Genomic DNA, 23428 nt, shown 5'->3' with positions numbered 1-23428 from the left:
TTGTAACATTTTAAAAAGAAATGCCTTGCGTATTGTGAATCCTCAATAAATAAAAGTTACTTATTGAAAAGCTTATGAATAAGCTGCACTCATAATAACTTCTCTAGGCTAAGTCTAAAATTTAAACATCAATTGCCCATGGGCCCTTGCTATCTAATTGTTCCACCAATACCTCAAACTCAATGTTTAAAATTGAGCTTACTCACTTTCCCTGTAAACCAGATGCTTCAATTGTGTGCACTGTCTTGGTTTTGAGCATCAATGCTCTCCAGACAGGGTAAAGTAAATTTAATTTCCAAAAAGAATTTTTCGTGTTTACACGGTAGTTTTGCTTAAATGAAAGTTCTCATGAACTCACTTTCTGAAGCATGAGTCCAAACTTCTGGATTTCTTAACCGTGCATTCAAGGTCCTCAGCGATTTGCACCAAACCTTTTCCAAGCTCACTTCACATTCCTACTTGCTTTTAAGAATAGCCTGCTCCACTTTTAGATGGGGTTGTTTGCTTTTTTCTTGTAAATTTGTTTCAGTTCTTTGTAGATTCTGGATATTAGCCCTTTGTCAGATGAGTAGATTGCAAAAATTTTCTCCCATTCTGTAGGTTGCCTGTTCACTCTGATGGTAGTTTCTTTTGCTGTGCAGAAGCTCTTTAGTTTAATTAGATCCCATTTGAAAAAGTGGGCGAAGGATATGAACAGACACTTCTCAAAAGAAGACATTTATGCAGCCAACAGACACATGAAAAAATGCTCATCATCACTGGCCATCAGAAAAATGAAAATCAAAACCACAATGAGATATCATCTCACACCAGTTAGAATGGCGATCATTAAAATGTCAGGAAACAACAGGTGCTGGAGAGGATGTGGAGAAATAGGAACACTTTTACACTGTTGGTGGGACTGTAAACTAGTTCAACCATTGTGGAAGTCGGTGTGGCGATTCCTCAGGGATCTAGAACTAGAAATACCATTCGACCCAGCCATCCCATTACTGGGTATATACCCAAAGGAATATAAATCATGCTACTATAAAGACACATGCACATGTATGTTTATTGTGGCACTATTCACAATAGCAAAGACTTGGAACCAACCTAAATGTCCAACAATGATAGACTGGATTAAGAAAATGTGGCACATACACACCATGGAATACAATGCAGTCATAAAAATGATGAGTTTTTGTCCTTTGTAGGGACATGGATGAAGCTGGAAACCATCATTCTCAGCAAACTATCACAAGGACAAAAAACCAAACACCACATGTTCTCACTCATAGGTGGGAATTGAACAATGAGAACACTTGGACACAGGAAGGGGAACATCACACGCCAGGGCCTGTTGTGGGGTGGGGGGAGGGGGGAGGGATAGCATTAGGAGATATAACTAATGTAAATGACGAGTTAATGGGTGCAGCACACCAACATGGCACATGTATACATATGTAACTAACCTGCACGTTGTACACACGTACCCTAGAACTTAAAGTATAATAAAAATATATATATATATAAAGAATAGCCTGCTCCAGCCAACATTAGTAATTCCCTCTTGTCAAGTCTACTGTGTACACTGCTGCCAAGTTATCTCTGTTTAGATTATCTTTCTTTCCATCTCTGTTTGGTTAAATAATATTTAAGACTTTGTGTTGTCACAATATCACAATTCCATTTTCTTGGGATTTTACCCATTCTTTTAGAGCTGACTCCAGTGAAGTGTTATTCACAAGCTTTCTGCAGACTCCATTCAGAAGGGATCTCACTGTCTTCTCAGAGCATTTGCCTCCTTCCTGGCTTACGACATATCCAGTTTGAACCCATATCTTCTTTAAAATTACTTAGGCATGGCCTCATATACCTTCTAGATTTTAAACTGCTCCAGAGGCCATGAATACTATCTACCAACTCTAACACCTTTCCTAAGTATTTTTGTCAAAATTCTGTCTCAATTTTTACAAACTTTACTTGTTGAACCGTATTCACTGTATATTAACTGCCTTACTTTACAAAATGAAGCACCGATGCCTAGCAAGCTTAAACTACCTGCTCAGGGGCCACATACTGACCTTGGTATAAGGTCAGTTCACTTTTTCTTCCCATTCTACCACAGTAAATACAGATAATAAACAATCACATATTTGATTAACAGAGAAGAATATAAATATTTTAAATGGTAAAGAATAGTGTCTGACTTTATAGTATCCCAAATCAATAATGCTGTCAGTTCTTGAAAAAGGTATGTATTACCAAATTATGTTGATAAATATATATACCTACCCAGTTGTGCCCTAAGAAAACCAGTAGCATCTATTTTGTAAAATTACTTGCAAAATATAGTTTTATCATTTCACTTTCTAACTTTTTTAACAAAAGCTTTATTAAAGTGTAAATGACATAGAAAAATGCACATATTTACACAATTTGATAGGTTTTGATATATATTTATACCCATAAAAGCCTAACCACAACCAAGATTGTGAATATATCCATCACCCTCAGTAGTTTTCTCATGCCTCTTTTTAATCCTTCCATCCTCAGCCTTCCAGTATTTGCCTCACGCAAACCCCAGCAACCACTATTCTGCTTTCTGTCACCATAGAAGAGTTTGCATTGTTTTGATGTTTTATAAAATTGGTCTATATACCCTATACTTGTGTTTTCTGACCTCTTTCACTCAGCATAATTATTTTGAAATTCATTCATTTCATTGCATTTCTCAAAAGTTCATTCTTTTGTATTGCCGTAAATAGTATTACGTTGTATGGGTATACCACAGTTTGTTTCTCCATGCACCTGTCGATGGAAATTTGAGTTGTTTTCAGTTTTTGGTTATTAAAATAGAGCATCTAAGAACATTAATGTACAAGTTTTTATATGCACATATGCTTACTTTCATGTGGGTAGCTACCTAGTAGTGTAATAGGCAGATCATATATCTGTACGTGTAGCTATTTAAAAAATTGCCCCAAGTATTTTCCAAAGTGGTTTTACTATTTTCCCACTATTTCCAGCAGTGTATGGGAGTTTGAGATCTTCCACAGCCTTGACTCAACTTACTTAATTTAATTAGTCTTTTGAATTTTAGCCATCATGAAGTGTACACTAGTTCACCTTTTAATTTTTAAAACACCGACTATGTGTCAGGCATTGGCAGTGGGAATATAATGCTTAATAATATGTCCCTTCTTTCACAGATGTGACAGTCAATGAGAAAATAATAATCAAACTCATAACTTCAAGTACAATGTGGTAAACCCTTCAATATAGGTACAGAGAAATTCTTTTAGAAACATAGGGAAGTGAAGTCAAAGAAAGATTATGGAAAACTTTTAAAGATTTAGAATTAGAAAGATACCTTGACTCAGCTAGATATGAAAAAGTGAAGACGCAAACGCATAAAAGATGATGGCATTTTTAGAGAAGGGGAAAGACGTGTGTGGATAGTCCATGAGTAGTGAGGATATAGTTGGTCAGAATGGTAGAGAGTAGATTTCAAAATAATTTACCTACCCTGCTATGGAGGTTGAGTATTTTTGAGGCTGAGGACAGACATTTCCAGATCTGTGCTTTTAAAAACAAAACAAAACAAAACAAAGCAAAACAAAAAACAGAGAAAGCTCTGAAGAATGGCTAAATTTAAAAAAGAATGTGAGCAGAAAGACACTTAGCAGGCTAAGGCAATGGTCTAATCAAAAGAAAATGATGAGGCTTTAATGTATGCTTTAGTTTCCAAATAGAGAAAAACTCTACATGATGTGTTTTTTTGAGCCATATATAATTTTAAATTCCCCCCTCCCGTAATAAAGGCACTGATTTCCCAAAGGACCAAAACTCTTTATTATACACTTATGATGGAATCCCCTGAGTAGGAAAGTTTTTGAATTTTTAGCATCCATTTATTCTTTTAGAGATTTCAACAGCTATTTAGTCTCTTAATAAGAAAAAACCCCCACAAAACTGAAAAACTCCTAGCACAAGTCTTTAGAGACTTTACAGAGGGTATTCATTAGGTTATATACATCTTACCGTCCAGCACCACATTCTCTTCTGTAACTTCATTAAGTAGGAATAATTATTCTTGCAGTATAGTTGAGATTTCCATGGAGCAAAAGCCACAGCATATGGTTTGACTCTGATCAGTCCCCTTAATAAAAAAAAAAAAAAGTTTAAGTTAAAGTGGCGTATGGTATAAATTTATAAGCAATATTACTGCCTGGGGCATATAAAAATTCTATCATTTGTGGCTAAAAATTGTAAAAAGGCCCTTTTCACAAGTTTTATTGTTCTATAAGAATGAGAAGTAATTTTATAGTATAATAAAATGGCTACATGTAAGTATTACCAAATCCATCTTAATATGTCCCATATACAAAAAGGAGTTGAAACATATTTGTATCCTTCATTTACATGCATTCTGAAGTATGGCATAAACATAATCCTAAAAATGCTTCTCATACATAAAATAGGATATGTTGCCCTACAGCAATGATTATTAACTTGTTTTGGTATTGAAAAGAGTATCTACCCGTCTTCTTTTACTTGCAAATACTGAGCAAGTCTGCAGTGAACAATTGTATTTTGCCCGTTTGCATTCATTCAGTGAATATTTACTGAGTTTCTGTCATGTGCAATACACAAAGATTAGCCAAGTAGAATCTGTCCCTGACTTCATAATGCTTACATTCTTAGTATATCATTTTTAATGCACTTTGTACCATTATGGTTCTTTAATACCTCTCTACTTCAGGGTTTTCCAAACTCGGCACTATTGATGTTTGGGACAGGATAATTATTTCTGTAGAGTATTGTCCTGTGCAGTGAAGGATATTTAGCAGCATCCCTGGCCTCTACCAACTAGATCCTGCTAGTGCCCCTCCCCCAGTTGTGTCAAACAAAAATGTGTCCAGATATTAAAAAATATATCCTGGGGGACAAAATCAACCCCCATTGAGAATCATTTCTGTCCTCAAATAAGAAGACAGAGTTGTGCTTTCCACTCTAAATAATGTTGTTTTAAAAACTTAAGTAAATTTTAATCCAAAACTATTTCTAAATGATGCCCAAAATCTAAGTAAAAAGTAAAATAAAAAGTTCATTACATTGCTATTGCCTAAAATGTCAATGTTTCTTAATATCTTGATATTTGATGTTATGTAGCCAAACAATCAGGTGACTAACTGAATGTGCCTTTGTTCATGTGGAAATGAAGGCAAGTTTTTCTTTTGAAATTCATTGCTTTATAATTATTGTTTTAAAGGATACAGCATTTATTTCATTTCTCTTCTAAAATCTCAGAGTAGCTGAACAATTGTAAAACAAAATGTATATTCAACAAACATAAACAGTTATGTGATGCAAAATGCCTACACTGCAACATTAAATTATCATATTAAATTTAACTGAATCAGTCAGGACAGATCATGGGTAATCATATATAACAAAGACCTGTTGATTTTAATTGAATGACCAACTCATTTTTCCAAGTATTGAACTCAGCTTTATACTGGTGAAAAAACACAGCTTTTGAATTTTGCATAACATGTTTCAAAATATTCATAAAGTTTTCCATATATCAGGTAAGCGTCTCTGAAAACTGACTCTGAGTTATTCAACTGAATCTAAGTTAAATAACTTTCTGGTAGTAAAAGTGGGAAGTTAATAAAAGAGGAATGTTAAGAAAATGTTGATCACATTCTGCAATTTGAAATAGGGTATAATTTTTCTTCCATTCTTTTTTATCCTTTTAGAAGTTAACAATAGCATAGATCTGCTTTTGTTATGTAGGCAAAGTAGTATTTTAATTTTACTTTTAGCTATACGAAGTGGCTATATCTTCAAATTTTCTGTTAAAATACGAGATCTATTTTGAAATCAAGCATTATTTAAATTAATTCTTCCATCATCATTACGTGCTAATACAAAATCAAGGTTAACCCCTTCATAGTCAATTTAATTTTATAAACGGACTGACTGATAAACTTCCTTCTAGGCTTTCCTAAGAAAATCAATGTCAACTTATTGATTCAGAAGCATTCTTTATTTACTTCAATGGGCTAAGATTGCAATCAGAATTCAATCAGTCAACAAGAAAATAAGGTACCATAATCTCCCTTGGCCTAAGGTTCCTGCTATACTGTAACAAGGGAAACCCACAGTAGTTTTTCAAGAATTCTTACTTAGGAAATGTGTCGAAATCAGTCTTCATAGATAATTTATGTGTTATATTTTTTTCTTATGCTCATTTTATCTTATGTTGCCATGGAGAAGTGTGGTGATAAAAGGGAGAAATTTGAAAATAGGGTCAGTTTGTCATCTGATCCATTCTGCTTTGCTGAATTGTATAACTCTGTGGCTGTCATTTACTCTAAACTAAGCAGATAACAATGACCAAGGCAGCTTTATGACACCATGCTATATTCTGAAACTAGATGTAAAGCCACAATCTGTAGATTTTTATTGTTTTAAAAGGTGCTAACATAGCTACATGTTATTAAGCATGTAGTATCCAATGTACATATGAACAGGAATACAACTACATGTTATCAATCATCATTCTATATTTCCTTCTTTCCTAGTCCCTTGAGACAAGGTTCAGACATTTCCTAGCTATATTCTATTGTTCATTTTCTAAGAATGAAGATATTGGAACTGGTTAAAAGCAATAACTTTTACCTATTGATACTCCTTTTTACACCCATAATCATATACAGGAACGTTCTTCTTTGTGACGCTTTATGTCTGTTAAGGTCCCGATAATTGACAAAAAGGAATACATTCTCAACTAAAAGGATAGTTAGCCACAGTGAAAAAAACAAGAGCTTTATTTGTGAGAAAACTCATGCTTCAAACCCTGGTTCTGCCACTAAACAGCTGAACAATTTATTGCCTTTTCTTGAGTCTTTATTATTTGTAAGTGATAAACTTTGGCTTCAGTTATTAAAATAAGTTATATTATACCCAATTTTTTTTTCTTTTTGAGACAGGGTCTCGCTTTGTCACCCAGGTCAGAGTGCAGTGGTGTGATCTTGACTCACTGCAGCCTCGACCTCCCAGGCTCAATCAATCTTCCCATCTCAGCCTCCAGAATAGCTGGCACTACAGGTGTGCACCACCAGGCCCAGCTAATTTTTGTATTTTTTGTATAGACATGATTTCACCATGTTGCCCAGACTCCAAATTATTATTATGGATAATATATTATAAATTATAATTTATTGTTGAAGATAAATGTATGGAAATTAAAATTTATCTTAATCAAGGAAGATTTCATGAAGGAGGTAGGGTATATGGATTTTGGGGACTGGAAAGTAGATGGAAAATGAACATTTCTGGAATCATAGGCAAGGCAATGTTTATAGCACATGTGAAAGATAAACATAAAAAACATAAGGAATTTATCAGAATTGTATTATACACAAACCCCTCTCCCATTCAATGTTGTGTCACATAATCCAGCCCACAGCAATAACAAAGTGACTACAAACCTCCCTCATTTCCCCAGTCAGCTGTATTCCTAGGTATTTTATTCTTTTTGTGGTAATTGTGAATGGGATTGTGTTTTTAATGTGGCTCTTGGCTTGGATGTTGCCAGTGTATAGGAATGCTACTGATTTTTTGTGAAATATATTGATTTTGTATGCTGAGACTTTGCTGAAGTTGTTTATCAGCTCAAGGAGCTTTTCGGCAGAGACTGTGGGGTTTTCTAGATAGAGAATAATTTTGTCTGCAAATAGGGATACCTTTATTTCCTTTCTTCCTATTTGGATATATAAATTATTCATTCTACGATAAAGACACATGCACATGTATGTTCATTGCCGCACTCTTCACAATAGCAAAGACATAGAATCAACCTACATGCCCATCAACAAAAGACTGGATAAAGAAAATGTGGTACATATACACCATGAAATACTATATAGCTATATGGAAGAATGAGATCGTGTTCTTTGCAAGAACATGGATGGAGCTAAAGGCCATTATCCTTAGCAAACTAACGCAGGAACAGAAAATCAAATACCACATATTCTCACTTATAAGTTGGAGCTAAATAATCAGAACCAATGGACACAGAGAGGAGAATAACAGACATTAAGGTCTACTTGAGGGAGGATGGTGAGAAGACAGAAAGGATCAGGAAAAGTAACTATTGAGTACTATGCTTAGTACCTGGGTGATAAAATGGTCTGTACACCAAACCCCAATGAGACAAGTTTACCTGTATTAACAAACTTGCACATGTACTCCTGAATCTGAAATAAAAGTTAAAATAAAGAAACTTATTTCAACTACTGCTTGTCTATAATCTATTCTATATATAATGGACAGAAGGATGTTTTTAAAAACATAATTCATAATACTCCCCTTCTTAGTATCTTTTAATGGCTTTCCATCACAGCCAGAGGAAATTCTACCTTATTGCCCTAGCCTGTGCCGTAGTCTGTGATCTGGCCTCACATTCCTCTGATCTCCTCTCACCCCTCTTTTACCCACTTCGCTCGCACTGGCACTCCAGCAATGCATACCTTTATTTCAGTTCTTCCAACACACCCAGCTTATTCCTTCAGGGCCCTTGCATCCTTTGCCTTGAATTTCTGTACAGATATTCATATAATTTATGCCATCTTATCATTCAGATCTCAGCTAACAAGTCATCTCCACAAGGAGGCCTTAACATTTGCTATTTGTCTTATTCTTGTTAATTTGCTTGGTTATCATGCTATTCCCATCGCGAGGCTGTATGTGTATGAGAATGAGACCAGGCCTACCTTCTCTTTTTGCTACATCCTCAGAGCCTGGCATTAAGATTTATCATGGTTGGTGCCCAATAAATATTTGTTATAGGAAAGAGTGAATGAATGAAAGCCATGAGTACATGGGGATAAAAATAAAAAACAAAAACAAACAAAAAAACACAACAATTCCTTCACAGGGAAGAGATTCCTATGTTGCTGATTCACTTCGTGTGTCTAGGAGGATTTTAAAATCTCATTAAAGTATTTTATATTTCTACTCCTTTGCTTTTAGTTTGCTTAACCCACAAAATGTAAAGGAGAAATACGAACAACAATTTTTTGAGCCAGTTATTTGTATTTTCCATTTCTTGGAACTTAACCAACACTTTTAGAAATCCACATTCTGAACATTTGGATCTATTTACAAAGTATAGTATTTTGAAAGTATTTGAGCAAATACTGAATGTATGGAAGCAAAGGTATATCAAATAATTAAACAACCAGCAAAAGTTCCATACACAGAGGATGACAATTTCATTGGTAGAAAGCAACACCATACTCATTACTTAAAGAAAAAGGTGTCTTATTACAAAGCCTATAATTCACTTCCTTTGTGACATTCACTGCAAAGAGCTTATTTCAGCACACGTGTACAAACACCCCCTAATTCACAAATCCTGTTCAGTTACATTGAAAAGAAGGTTTTAAACTGCAAAGTTATGAATGGGTTCTCTTTCTCAGATATCTCTTGTTTGATTACGATAAATTGGGGTTACTCTAACAACTGAACACACGACATGTTAGGATCTTTGTTCTTACAGCCCAAGACTGTTAATTTAACTACATAGCTTTGACACATCATTTTACTGCTTTGAAGCAAAAAAGGCAAGTGGACTTTTTAAAAAAATTTTTAAAGAAGTTAACTTTCAGTAATAAAGTGAGGAAGACATTTTTTGGATTATATCTTCCTTTTAGCTTGTCTATCCTCACATCATCACATTTTCAGAAAGAAGGATTGGCTGGAAGCTGGCTCCAACTAAATCCTCTCTAGTACTGTTTCATTGAAGGATTAGAAAGTGACAATTCCCATCAGGCAGCTGTTTTTTTTCTTTCCTTGCCAGACTCCAGGGCAATCATATGAAACTGAGAGAAACCACAACTCAACTGTTGGCCTTCCACTTAATTTTTCATACAAATTTAAGGTCAGCCTATGGCCTAGCAACCAGTGAGGTACTTCTAACATGGAAAAAGTCACACAATTATGTGGCTATTTTGAATATGATCACTGTATTACCTGACAATTAAAAGCCGGCTTTTCAGTTGGTAGCAGAAATGGAATTCAATGCAATGGTATATTTTGAAGGCTGTACTAATTCTTATAAGAAATTAGTTTTTATTTCCTATGGATTGTAAACTTTTGTCAGTAAGCAGAGTTAATATGTTTGAATTAATTTTTTTTGTAAAAGCATGCATTCCCTTTAGAAATGACAATAATTTCAAATAATCTATTATAGATAAAACATTTATTTATACATATTTATCTTCTTATATAAAGGGAGAACTATGTGTGTTCTTGAATCTGAAATTTCTATTTAAAAACAAAGTATCATGTTATTTTTACTTTTTAATTTGCTGTAGCACATTATGATTTTTAAGTAATTGAATAAAAATGGCTCTAATATAACTTTTTGTTTTCAGGAAACATCTAGGACTTGCTTACATTTTTAACAGAACCTTGAATACTTTGATTTTGTAAAGGTTGATAACTCTTTTTCCAATTATTCATCTGGAGAGAAATGCAAATATTAAACTGCATTTGCTAAGCTACTCTTAAGTCTTTTGGTTAACATCTTCTATGAATTGACTATGTGATGCCTGATAGAGTCCTGAACTCTATGTTTTTCTGATGACTAGATTTGCCCTTCAGTAACATTTGCTCATCATCAATATCCCATGAATGAGATGATGTTTCATTGGAAGAAACAGATTGAAAACTTGTGTCTCTTATTTTCTGACATCTGGGTGAAGCTCCCAATGTGATTGTTTTTACTTTCTTTTAATCTTACAAAGAAATGTTAAAATTGAAGGACTGACCTTGTGTTCAAAGTTATTGTCAGAAACAGTGAAGTCATAGGCTTCTGTTTTTAATAATGCCTCACAAAACACAGAGCATCATTAATCATAAATGACTGCAGATTTCCTAGATCCTGGCACTGCTATGGGGCTTGAGCATTTTTAAGAGTCTTATAAATTTGAGCAGACAACAGCCTCATGACATTGCATAAAAATTTAGCTGTGATGGAAAGATGAAACAAAAGTTGAAAGCATTAAAATACTTAGAAACCGAAGATAGTTTTATTGCATTTCAATAAAATATGAGTCTAATTTTCAACTACTTTCAGTTTTTATGTTTCACTAACATATCTATCAATCAGCACCTTTTTATTGAATGACTACAATGTGTTCAGCACCATTTACCACCATTGACAATATAGAGACATGAAAAATTTATTCAAGAAACTTTTTATTGAGCATTTGAGTGTGACGTTCTGTGCTGAGTACCGTAGAAGTACTCTGTGCCTTTTAAAGATGAGAAAGATATTCTTTTCTTCAAGAATCTTATAGCCAGCTATGGAGATGTTATAGACTTAACGTTTTGTCCCCCACCCCCAAATTCATATGCTGAAATTCTAACCCCCAATGTGATGGTATTAGGAGGTGGGACCTTTGGGGAGCAGTTAGGTCATGAGAGTGGAGCCCTCAGGAATGAAATTAGTGTCTTTATACCCCAGGGAGCTCTCTAGCTATGGGAGGATACGACAAGAAGACCACAATGTGCAACCTAAAGAAGGGTCCTCATCAGAACCTGACCATGCTGGTACCCTGATTTTGGACTTCTAGAGCTACGATAAATAAGTTTCTGTTATTTATAAGCCACCCAGTCTGTGGTGCTTTGTTATAGCAGCCTGAATTAAGACAGAAGGCAATTTTAAAAATATATAACATTTAAGAAAAGTACTAGACAAGTGAAGCACACTGAGGAATCTATCCTTTGGCTCTTAATTTCAGGGAATATTACTTGCTTGAGAAGGGAAACAACGTGGGTCTTAACGAGTAGGTAGGATTCAGATGAGAAGAGAAATAGATGAAGAAGTTATTTCTTAGAGAATAACTCTAAGAAAGGGCATTCATGTAAAAGATGTGTTTTAGGAGAAAGTGAGTCGTACTAAAGGGAGATTATGTGGAGGAAATAATGCTAACAAAAATATCTCAGCAATTTTATTATTCAGTTCAATTCAATAAAGTGCATTAAACGCTATGAGTAGACACAACTAGATTCCATAAAGAGTGAAAAATTGAAGAGATAAAACATGTGCTCTCAAGGAAGTTTTAATCAAGAAGGAACTTTTTTTTCAACTATCTCTGCCAAAACTACTCTATTCTGCCACTGCAGTGCAAAGGCAGTCACAGGCAATACCTAAAAAGTATACAAAAAACTCTGATGTGTTGCAAAGAAATATAAAAAGCACTCTTGGTACTTACTGCAGAAATAAGTCATATGTAACCTGAGAGGTAATGGTACTCTTAATGAAGGCGCCATATGAACTAAGTCTTGAAATGTGTATAAAGCAATAATAACAGAATTAGTTTGCGAAGTCATTCCACGTGGAAGGAGCAACCCAGGCACAGGGAGTTGGGAAAATGAAAGGTGCGCTCATGGAAGAGCACATATTCACTTTCATTTGAATGCCTGTAAATGAGGGAAAGAAGCTGAAAATAGAGCTATTTCCCATGGTCTGCTGATATGTACTTAACACCAGCTCTCATAAAATGTATATATACACACAGATTCATGTACATTAATTTATGTTATTGGTGTAAAGGATGTGTAACTCACAATTTTATAAATGATGATAAAATACAGTACTTTTTATTATAATTTCCACGTAGTCAAATAATTCTCACAGAGTACTTTCATTGATATTGATGCACTCTTGTATCCAAAGCCAAACTATGGTTGCAATTAACAACTCATTATAGTTCCAACATGAATATTGGTTGATAATTTTGCTTACATTAATAAGATGAGAGTAAAACAATAAAGATGAATGTTGGACATTTATTCATTTTTTTCAATGACATGCACAACTTTTAAATCATACACAAAATAGTTTTTGAAAACTGAAAGAATATTTCTTCAATTTGTTATGATAGTCATAATTTGAGGGCTACACACAACACATTTTTAAGTTTGATGTGCATTATTAACATTTTTTTCTATTACTTTTGTAAGTCAAGACCAAGGGTTAGCAAATTATACACAGTCTATGGGCCATGTTTGGCCCACCATCTGTTTTTGCAAATAACGTTTTATTAAAACACAGGAACTACCATTTGTTTCCCTGTTAGTTTTGGCTGCTTTCCCCTTGCAATCATAAGCAAACTGTTTCTTAAAGGGCCAGAGAATAAATATTTCAGGGTTGGGAGCCAATTGTCTCTGCCAAAACTACTCTAGTCTGCCACTGCAGTGTAAAAACAGTCATAGGCAATACCTAAAAAATGAACATGGCTGAATTTTAATACAAAAACCAGCAGCTGGTCCACTGGCTATCATTTGCCAACTTTGTACACACTCAAGAAAACAATTCATTTTTATTCCCAATATGCAATATTTTCCCATTTCTGTGGTGTAAATTTTCCCATAATGGTGATTTCAATTTACTAACAACACATTACTGTACGCAGTTAGGAAAAGATGCATGGTATCACACCATAAAGAGTATTTCCACCATACAGATGCAACATATGTTAATAACCTCAAGAGCATAATGGCAAAATGGCAAAATAATTTTAAAGTAATGAATTTTGAAGTTTTATTACCTGTGTTTTTAACAAAAATGTTTAATTCTGTTTATATAATTTAATCTTTCCTAATACTTGTATTTAACAATTGGGTCACAAAATTTCTCAAAATTTAACATTCAGTCTCGGAAAGTGATATGAGCTTTCTCCAGCACACTAATGTCAAACTCAAGAGATAGTGATGTAATTTGCTAGGCCAAATAGAGTATTAGAATCATTTTGAAAATGCAAGTTACATGATTATGATTGTGCTTTAATGAAGATGTATCTGAAAGCAATGTGAAGGATAAACTAAACTGGAGGGAAATTAAAGAACAGGACACAGGTTATGAAGTTCTTACAGTGTTTTAAGCAGATATGACAAGAAATGAAACTATAGTAGTGACAGTAAGAATAGAAAGGAAGAGGCCAAGATGTATGAGACTACAGGGAAGTATAACCAGTACATCTTGGCTATTGATTGGATCTGGAGAATGTGCAGTCAGTAGAGTTAAAGATTATTTTAATTCTAAGGATTTTTAAAAATCATATGTGATGGTAAGTATGCTGATTTCATTGACAAAAATAGGATTTAAAAAATGTTTTCAAACACTTTATTAAGATCACTATCATATTTTTAAAAGTAAAAATAATTTGATATACAGGAAAGAAAATACATTATTTTCTGGAATATTTGATAATCAAAAAGTTTTGATTATTGATGCCCCATCGCAAAGTGTGGCATTTATATGGATCAGTGTGCACAGTGGAGACCCAAGATTAAATATTCAAGGAAACTGCCTGTTATCATAAATAAAAGGATAAATTAATAGTGAAATGTTTCACTTTTTAGTTAAAACTATTTTATATGAAAACACTCTAACATATGAATGAAAATTAAAACACTTTTAGGTTGCTCTTACTTGAACTATGATGATGAATAAAGGACAAAATCTATGCATATGTCCATATTAATTGCAGCATTAGTGAAAATTAAAATTGAATTGCATTTTACGTGAGGTTCATTCCATTGGAATGGAAGAGTGACTAAGAGTGAAGAATCTGAGTCATGAATCTATCACTTATTAGCTATGATCATTTGAACAAGTCACTTAAATTTTCTGGGCCATAATTTTCTTAACTTGCAATTAAAGAATACGGTAGTATCCCACTAATATCCCCAACAGGTTGTGAATTTCAAGTGAGGCATTTCAAATAATGCCCTTACAACAGTGCTTGGCACAAAGTAAGTGGTGAATAAGTGTTAGAAATTAATATTATTTTATTAGTAGTAATGCAAATAGACTATTCAAACTATACCTTCTTTCAAATATTTGTGACTTATAATTTATCTCTATTCTACCCATGTAAGCATGCGCTATTTTAAACTCGAAGTATCAAGAAATATTCTATACTGATAATATTTTGAATTTGACAAAAATCTTTAGGATAAAGGAAAAAACGGTACTTAAAAATAAGTGTGTAATTTTTGATTAAATATAGGCCCAGGAATTGGGGATTTGGGATCTTTCCCAAATGATCTAATGAGTTGCTTTCTACTGAAGGAAGGCTATATGTTTTCTGCACAAAACAATATTTGCTTTTTGGAAAGGTGAATTCACTCTCAGGGACTGAACTCCCATCTCTGTCTTGAGTCATACAGGTCCATACCTTCTATCCAGACTTCTCTTCTGACCACTGTCAGAAAAATTCACTCAAGTGCCTTCTCCCTTTTGATATTTTACATGCAAATTTAACTCAACATCTCTGAGAATAATTTCATCATATTCCCACTCCACTCTCATACCCCCAATCTTCTCCTCCATTATTTACTAGTGATCCAAGCCAGAAATCTGGGAGTCATTATTTGTTCCATTCTTTCCCTCACTTCACACATTTAATTACTGGCAAATTCTGCATATTTTGTTCTCTGATAGTTCCTTGTATGAATGGTGACAACAGATCCTTGCTAGCCCTGGGAAGTTCTAGACTTTACCTGTTGTTCTAGTTTAAATATGGGTTACACTCTTTCATGCTCAAAGAAGTTGCAGCTTGATGAGAAAATATATCCTACTTATTTTCCTTTTTATCCTTTCAACAGCCAATGACACTACTAAAGTTAAAATCCTAGTCACCTCTTCATGGATTTGTGTGATAATATCCTAAATGATCTCCAATCCTCCAGTCCTTTTTCACTTCAATTAAAAATGTACATTGAAAATTGAATGGTCTTTCCATAAGGTAAATTTGACATTTACTCCCATGCTTAAACCTACAAAGGATTTAACATTTATCTGAGACCAGGCAGATAAAACCCAAAATCCTTACATCAGTTATACAGATGTTTCTAATGTCAAACCACTCTTGCCTTTCTACAACAAACTTTTTTATTTTTGTATATAATTTTATTCACTGTTGAATTGAGCTTTTATTTACAATTGTTGAATCTGTATTCATGATTAAGCTAGGCTCATACTAAGTAATTTTCCCTTTATGTGTGTGTGCTGTCAATATCTGTTTTGACATCAAAATGACACTAGCATCACAAAATGAAAGCACTTTTTGAATGTTCCTATTTGGAAAAAATGGTATAAGAAAGGAATTTCCTGATTCATGGAATTTGATGCAATATACCTATGAAACCATTTGTTCCTGGGGTCTTCCTTCATGGCTAATGGCTCATTATAGCAAAATTATATTCTTCAGAATGTTGTTTATGTTTAATTTCTAGTGCATGTTTTTCAAAACCATCATTTTAAACTTGTCATTCATTACTTGTAAATATCTGCTATCTGTAGTTATTTGTTCATTTTTATTAATTGCTTATACCTTTTTCAGGATAACTATTGAAAACTGATTATTTTGTTAATCTTTTGAAGAAAACAGTTTGTGATTTTCTTACTCTTATTTTTGTATCGTTGTTCTCTATAGTATTCTTTCCTTCCTCTGTCTTTATAATTTACTTTTCTCTTATTTCTTTAGTTTGTGGCTTTCATTTCAGCTTTTCCAATTAAACTCAATTCATTTATTTTAAAATATTTCTTGCTCTTGTTTTTTTATTTTGTATTTTTAACTATTACTTTTCTTAGCAGTGTTTCACAGATTTTGTTTTCTTATTTATTTTTACCATGGTTCAGTTCTAAGATTACACTGTTGCTCTTGTTCTTTGTTTTTTAATGGAATGCTTTGGAGCTTCCAGATACATGAGATTTTTTAAAGCTATCCATTTCACTGCTTTATGATCAGACAACATAGTCTGTATGATAAATTTTGGTATTTAATGTTAATTTGTGACATAGAATTTGACCAATTTGTGTTAATATTTCATTTGTTCTTTAAAAGAATTGGAGGCTTGATCTCCAAGCCTCCAATTAAGACTATTAAAAACTAAGAATTTGGGGGCCGGGTAGAAAGTTAATAGATATGTACAAGTTGCTGAGAGAATAGTTTGAAAGGGAAGTCAAAGTGGAAAAAGAGTCTGTTAATGGGGTTAATAAGGTTTTTTAACAAAAGCTAACAGTAATGAAAAAGGTAAAGGAAAGATACTTCAAAAACCACACCCACACCCACACCCACACCCACACAAACACAAACACACACACAACAGAGAAGTAGAAGAAAGATATATAATATGTCACATGGAAATCTTAATATTGACAGTAATGTCAGGCTGAGTCAAGCTATTTGCATGGTTATCTCCTCATCCTTCATCTCTCACCTTAAGTTGGTGTCCCCAGGAAACAATTCCCTGACTATCTAATCGAAAGTAGGTCTTCCTATCACTTTCTACCTCAGTACCTAATTTATTTGTTAATAGCAGTTACCACAATTGTTAACTCTTCTACATATTTGACTGTTTTTTAGTCTATCATTTCTAAGTGGCTGGACCTCCATGAAGGAAGATCCAACATCTTTCTCACTGATCACTGTCTCTTGGGTATCTAGGGCTAGACTAAGCACCAAGAGGAGAAAATACGTACCATAAGGAGAACACAGGAGATCTTTGCAATAATGCATGGTGTGATTTGAAATATATACAATAGGAATTTGAAAATAAAAGAGAATGTTTTTAAATGCTCTTTACTAGATTTGGAAACTATATTAGTTTTAGAAGCTAAAATCTTCCAAGTCTCATAGGTCATCACTTTCTGTTAAATTAAGGGAGTAACTAATAATATATGTTTTGTGACTTTCCTCATACTGGAAATTGAGATAAAGCAAGAGAAACGAGGAAAAGAGAGAGAAAGAGATAATTATATATTGTTAAGAACTTTATTTTTGGATAAAGAGATAGACATATAGAGAACAAATTAAAAATAATAAAAACAGATAAAAATCATATAGGCAAATGGATGGTATTTATTCAAAGTTGTTAGGTGAACTGAAATATGAAAACAGTAAGAGTTGTGGGTCATCATCTCCACTAGGTAAATAAATTGAAAGGTGAGGAAGGGCAGTTTCCCAGATGGCTTTAGTTTAGTTTGGCTCTGAAACAAAAATACTGTACTCTTAAAGGGAAAATGATATTTCAGCCTTTCTGTTACCATGAAAAGAAATATGAAGAATTGTAAATCTTTAAAGAGGAAGTTCATTTTCACTAAGCTTTTACCTAAAGTTCCAAAAGAGGAGAAATAACTTCATTTATGTTGGATAAACACTTATGAATATTTTAATTTCTAACAAATAAAAAAAAGTTTGAAGTTTCTCTGATGTTTTTCTTCTAAAAAATTATTTAAATGAAAAAGCTGCTCTTAAACAAGTTGCTGAAATACAGTAGCCATAGCATATAAACTATGTCTTTCTCTTAAGCTGCCAAGTTCAATTTCATAAATTACCCAAGTTTTCTAAAGTATCCACTGGAAGATATTTTCTAAAATAGGCTTCAGTATGCGTACCTTACTATTAAAGCTTATCAATAAATGCCCTGTCTCTTAATGTATCAAGATGACCTAATTCTTCATGAAGAAGTACACAGTTACACAAAATAATTTCATAGTTTTATATATATGATCCAAAACAAACTTAGATACTTAACTTAGAAATCTACTTTTTCAAATAAAAAATACATAACTTTTTATACTGTTGTGTGCATATTGACTTTATTTTTGAATATATTATTAAAAATTTAGATAGTTTTAATTTATATTTTCTTTAATTTTGATGGTATGACTAAGCCATTCTAACATCAAATATTAAAGATGCCTTATTTATTAAATGTCTACAAATATTTTTAGTTGAAGTGATACATTTGAATAATTAATGATTTCATACTTATGTCAAAAACTTCTTAATCTCATAACTATACTAATATTTTCCACTGAGCTTTCGTACACATGATGAATAAATGTGCCCTGACAAAAGAATCTTTTGCTACTCAAAGCCAAGAGTCTTCTTTTTGTTGATGAGAATTGTTACTTTTGAAATGATATTCATTCATCCCCCTTTTAGCACCTCTAAGTTTCCATTCACTCAAATGATTAACAAGTATCAAAAAGTTTCCCTATGGAACAGATCAAAATTGGTATCTGCTTTCTGACCAAGACAATGTAGTTGATGTAAATAAATAAATAAGGTACGCAGAAAATCTGCAGTAATTCTTTGTTCTTTCTTTCTTTATTTATTTGCATTAACCTCATTGTTCTGGGCAGAGAACAGAGACCAGTTTTTATATTTGAACATTTACTTGGTTTTTGTGTTTTAATGTATGCTACAATAGAAGCCAACCATTTTATAATTTCTACAGCTTAGACAAATCAGGTTAGACAGAAGGTAGAATGAGAATTTTCACCCACTGCATATTCATTATACAACCAGCACTGTGCTTGACTTCTTCACATCAGACCAATGAAGTAAGCAAAATTACACAAAGTCCAGATCATCTGAATAAGTTACAGAATCCCACATACCTAGAGGGACAAGGAGCAAGGATTGTATATTTTGAAGCTACCCTGTCCCTCTCCTTGCCTCCCTCCATTCCACTTGCCATATACATATAATAGTATTTATCTGCTATCAGCTCATCCAGGAAAATTTATCTGTCTTACATACAAATATTTAAAGAAAATTTTAAAACACTGCATACTGTTACAACAAAAGTTAAAGTTATGAATCTTTTATACATGTGAGAAAAACTCACTAGAAAAAAATTCACAAGGAAAAAAATCTCACAACGTTTTCAATAATTACAATTCAACATTACTACATGAAAACCACCATAAAAACAACAACAATGTAGCAACTGTTGATTTAAGAGAAGATCAGGAATACAAGAATGCTGAGAACAGCAGTATAGGCTGGAATAGGCAGGAAGCATACCACAGAAGAAAGAGAAAGGGAAAACTGTAGCTCTCAGGAAGTAAATAGAAGGAAAATAGCCAAAATACTTGAGAAATAATGGCTTAAATTACAGAAAGGAAAAGGACAGTAGCCACTAAAAGAAAAATGATAAACATAAAAGGAAAAGGTGATTCCACTGTACATATCACTGAAATTCCTGAAGGAAACTAAACAATGAGACAAGACAAAAAGTTAAATATGTAATTAAAGAAAACATTCTGAAACAGAACTATATCATTTCATATATTGAAAGACCATATTGTGTACCAAGAAAAATTCACTCAGGACAATGTTACATTTCTTTGTAAATTTATTTGACTTTCAAATTAAAGAATCCAGGCAAAAAATATTGTGTCACATATATGAGAAAACAATGAAGCTGGTATCAGACTTGCACGCAACATTCCATATGAACCTTCTTCACATTCCTATAAGCTCTCCTTCAGCTATGTAGGGTAAAGACATTTAAAAATTTTTTTTTTAAACAACAAAAATGTATTTTCTCACAGTTTCACAGGCTAAAAGTTTAATATCAAGGTGTCAGCAGAGTTGCTTTCTTCTAAGGCCTCTCTTATTGGCTTGTAGATGGCTGTCTTCTATCTATGTCTTCACATGGACTTCCCTTTATATATGTCTGTGTCCAAGTTTCCTCCTTTTATAAGGACACCAGTCATATCAGATTAGGGCCCACTCATATGACCTTATTTTAACTCAATTACCTCTTTAAAAATCCTGTATCCAAATAGTCATATCCTGAACTCCAGCATTTGAATTTGGGGAGACATAATCAGCACTTAACAGGTACCAGTGATAACTACCTCTAGTTATTTGCAGAGCATATAGAGAACCAGAAAGAAGAATTTCCAAATTACTTGTAATCTCATCACCCACAGGGACCCACTCTACATACCTTCTAGTCATTTCTTATGTGTACACAGCTAACACAGACATATGTCTTTTTTACCAAAATAGGATCCTACTGTGCCTACTGTTTTGCAGTCTACTTTTTTATTTCACCATTATCTTGAACATCTTTCCACATCAATTCTATTTTTTAATATATGGATTTACCAATGTTTTCTTAACCTTGTGTTGTTGGGTACTTAGGAAGTTTCAACTTTTTATGATAAACAACACCACAATAAACATCCTTATAATTAGATGAAGTTGCATCTCTATCATTGTTTATTTATTTATTTTACTTAAAGTTCTGGGATACATATGGAGAACATGCAGGTTTGTTACATCGGTATACATGTGCCATGGTGGTTTGCTGCACCTATCAACCCATCATCTAGGTTTTAAGCCCCGCATGCATTAGATATTTGCCCTAATGCTCTCCTCCCCTTGCCCAACAAATGGTTTTTAACTTGAAGGTACTCAGGGAAGAGCATTCACATAGTCCTTGAAGAGACTGCCTGATAATGAATTCCATTCAAATAGCAGTAAAAAGATGAGCTACTAGCACTGACTACATTTAACTGCAGATCCAAAAATAAAAGGTGGGGAGGGTGATTAGAGTAAAAGAGTGAAATTGAAGGTTATATTTTTGGACACTATAGAGATTGCATAACAAACAAATTTAGAGAAGGGAAGATATGGATAGATAGAAAAATAGACAGATATTGATTGAACATTTATATTCATATCAGTCTGAAAGCCAGCATCAGATTAAATGGAAAAATAATACTGGGGACAGTTTCATTAAAGCTAGTAATAATAAAAGGCTGTTGCTGTCACAACTATATATTGTACATTTTTGGTAGGTATTCTCCAGTGAAAATATATTAGGAAAATAAAGAGATGTATATAAATGGGAAGGTAAAGTTTTTATTATTTGTAGATGCAATTATTCTCTAGCTATCCAAACAAACGTCTATCCAAACAAAAAGATAATTCAGTAACATAGCGATTTAAAAATAATACGGAGATATACTGTCATCATAAATGACAAGATCTAGGTAAAAATATAATGGAAGAGAAAGTCTTGTGTACCATATCAACAGGAACAATAAAATTAAGAAATTCAATACAATAACAATGAAAAGGTTTCTACAGGTTTTATTTATTTTCAACCCTGGAAGAAATGGATGTGCTGATTCGAATTTACAACAAGAAAAATAAATGAACAATAAAAGCCACTGAAACTCTAAGTAAGAAAACAATGTAAGGAGACCAGCCCTATCAGATAGTAAAACAGCACACAATAAAAAGCTTCAATAATTGGCTGGGCGAGATGGCTCACGCCTGTAATCTCAGCACTTTGGGAGGCCAAGGCAGGTGGATCACCTGAGGTCAGGAGTTTGAGACCAGCCTGGCCAACACGGCGAAACCCCATCTCTACTAAAAATACAAAAATTAGCTGCGTGTGGTAGCACGTGCCTGTAATCCCAGCTACTCAGGAGGCTAAGACAGGAGAATTTCTTGAACCTGGGAGGCAGAGGTTGCAGTGAGCTGATATCGTGCCCAGCCTGGGCGACAAAGCAAGACTCCATCTCAAAAAAAAAAAAAAAAAAAAAGCTTAGATAATTAAAACAGTGCATGTAAAATAAGATGGAAAGGACAGAATTGAGAGTTAAAAGTGATTCTATTACACTTATCACATTTGTTTTAAAGTGAAGACTGCATCTTCAATCCTGGGCAAACACAAACTTTTTAATTCATAGTGTTGAGACAACTTTGTGCTGATCATAATCCAAACTCCATAATCCAAAATGTTGAAATCCCCAAAGTCAAAATCCCTAAAATCTAAAATCCCTGATGTCTAAAATCCAGACAATACTGAAACATTAAAACCCTAAATGTTAAAATCCTGAAAGCTGAATTCTGGGGAAGAAATTAGTGCATTTTTCAGTTGTGTGAAAGACAGTTGCATGGACTTAATTTTTGGTGTTAACTTGACTGGATTAAGGAATATCTAGAAATCTGGTAATGCATTATTTTGGGTGTGTCTGTGAGGATGTTTCCAGAAGAGATTAGCATCTGAGTGTAAGTAAATTAGGTGGAGAAGATCTGCCCTCAGTGTTGATGGGCACCATCTAATAGGCCATGGGCCCTGAGAACAAATTCAGAAGACAAATTGGTCCCTATCTCTGAGAGCTAGGACAGACTTTTTTTCTGCTGCCTTGGACATCAGAACTCCAGACTCACCGGCCTTTGGACTCCGAGACTTACACCAGTGGCTCCCCAGGTCCCAAAGCTTTTGGCTATACCATCAGCTTCCCTGGTTCTCAGGCCTTCAGACTTGGACTGAGCCATGCTGCTGGCATTCCCAGGTCTCCAGCTGGCAGACAGCTTGTCATGGGACTCTCAGCCCCATAATTGTGTGAACAAATTATCATAATAAATCCCTTCTCATATATTTATATACATATCCTAATGCTTCTGTCTCTGTGAAGAACTCTGACTAACACAGATGTGGTATTAGGGAAGCTAAGTGTTACTCCTTTTACTGTATACAACACAATGAAAGAGATCTGTGAAATTATTCCCTCACAAAAAGGCTGTGATAATGG

The 23428-nt window shown here is 33.8% G+C and overlaps 1 long non-coding RNA gene across 1 annotated transcript in view; it reads right to left on the bottom strand.

The window, feature by feature from the left end:
- Window positions 1–23428, bottom strand: part of LOC129136666 (uncharacterized) — a 356828-nt gene that overhangs the window by 319004 nt on the left and 14396 nt on the right. The window contains exon 2 of the long non-coding RNA XR_008538529.2: window positions 4027–4144. This is a non-coding gene — a long non-coding RNA (uncharacterized LOC129136666). The remainder of the gene's footprint in view (window positions 1–4026; window positions 4145–23428) is intronic.

This window comes from Pan troglodytes, chromosome 10 (assembly GCF_028858775.2).
Source record: "Pan troglodytes isolate AG18354 chromosome 10, NHGRI_mPanTro3-v2.0_pri, whole genome shotgun sequence".
NCBI lineage: Eukaryota > Metazoa > Chordata > Mammalia > Primates > Hominidae > Pan > Pan troglodytes.
The sequence above is the reverse complement of the archived record's forward strand: the minus strand, read 5'-3'. Positions and strand labels throughout refer to the sequence as shown.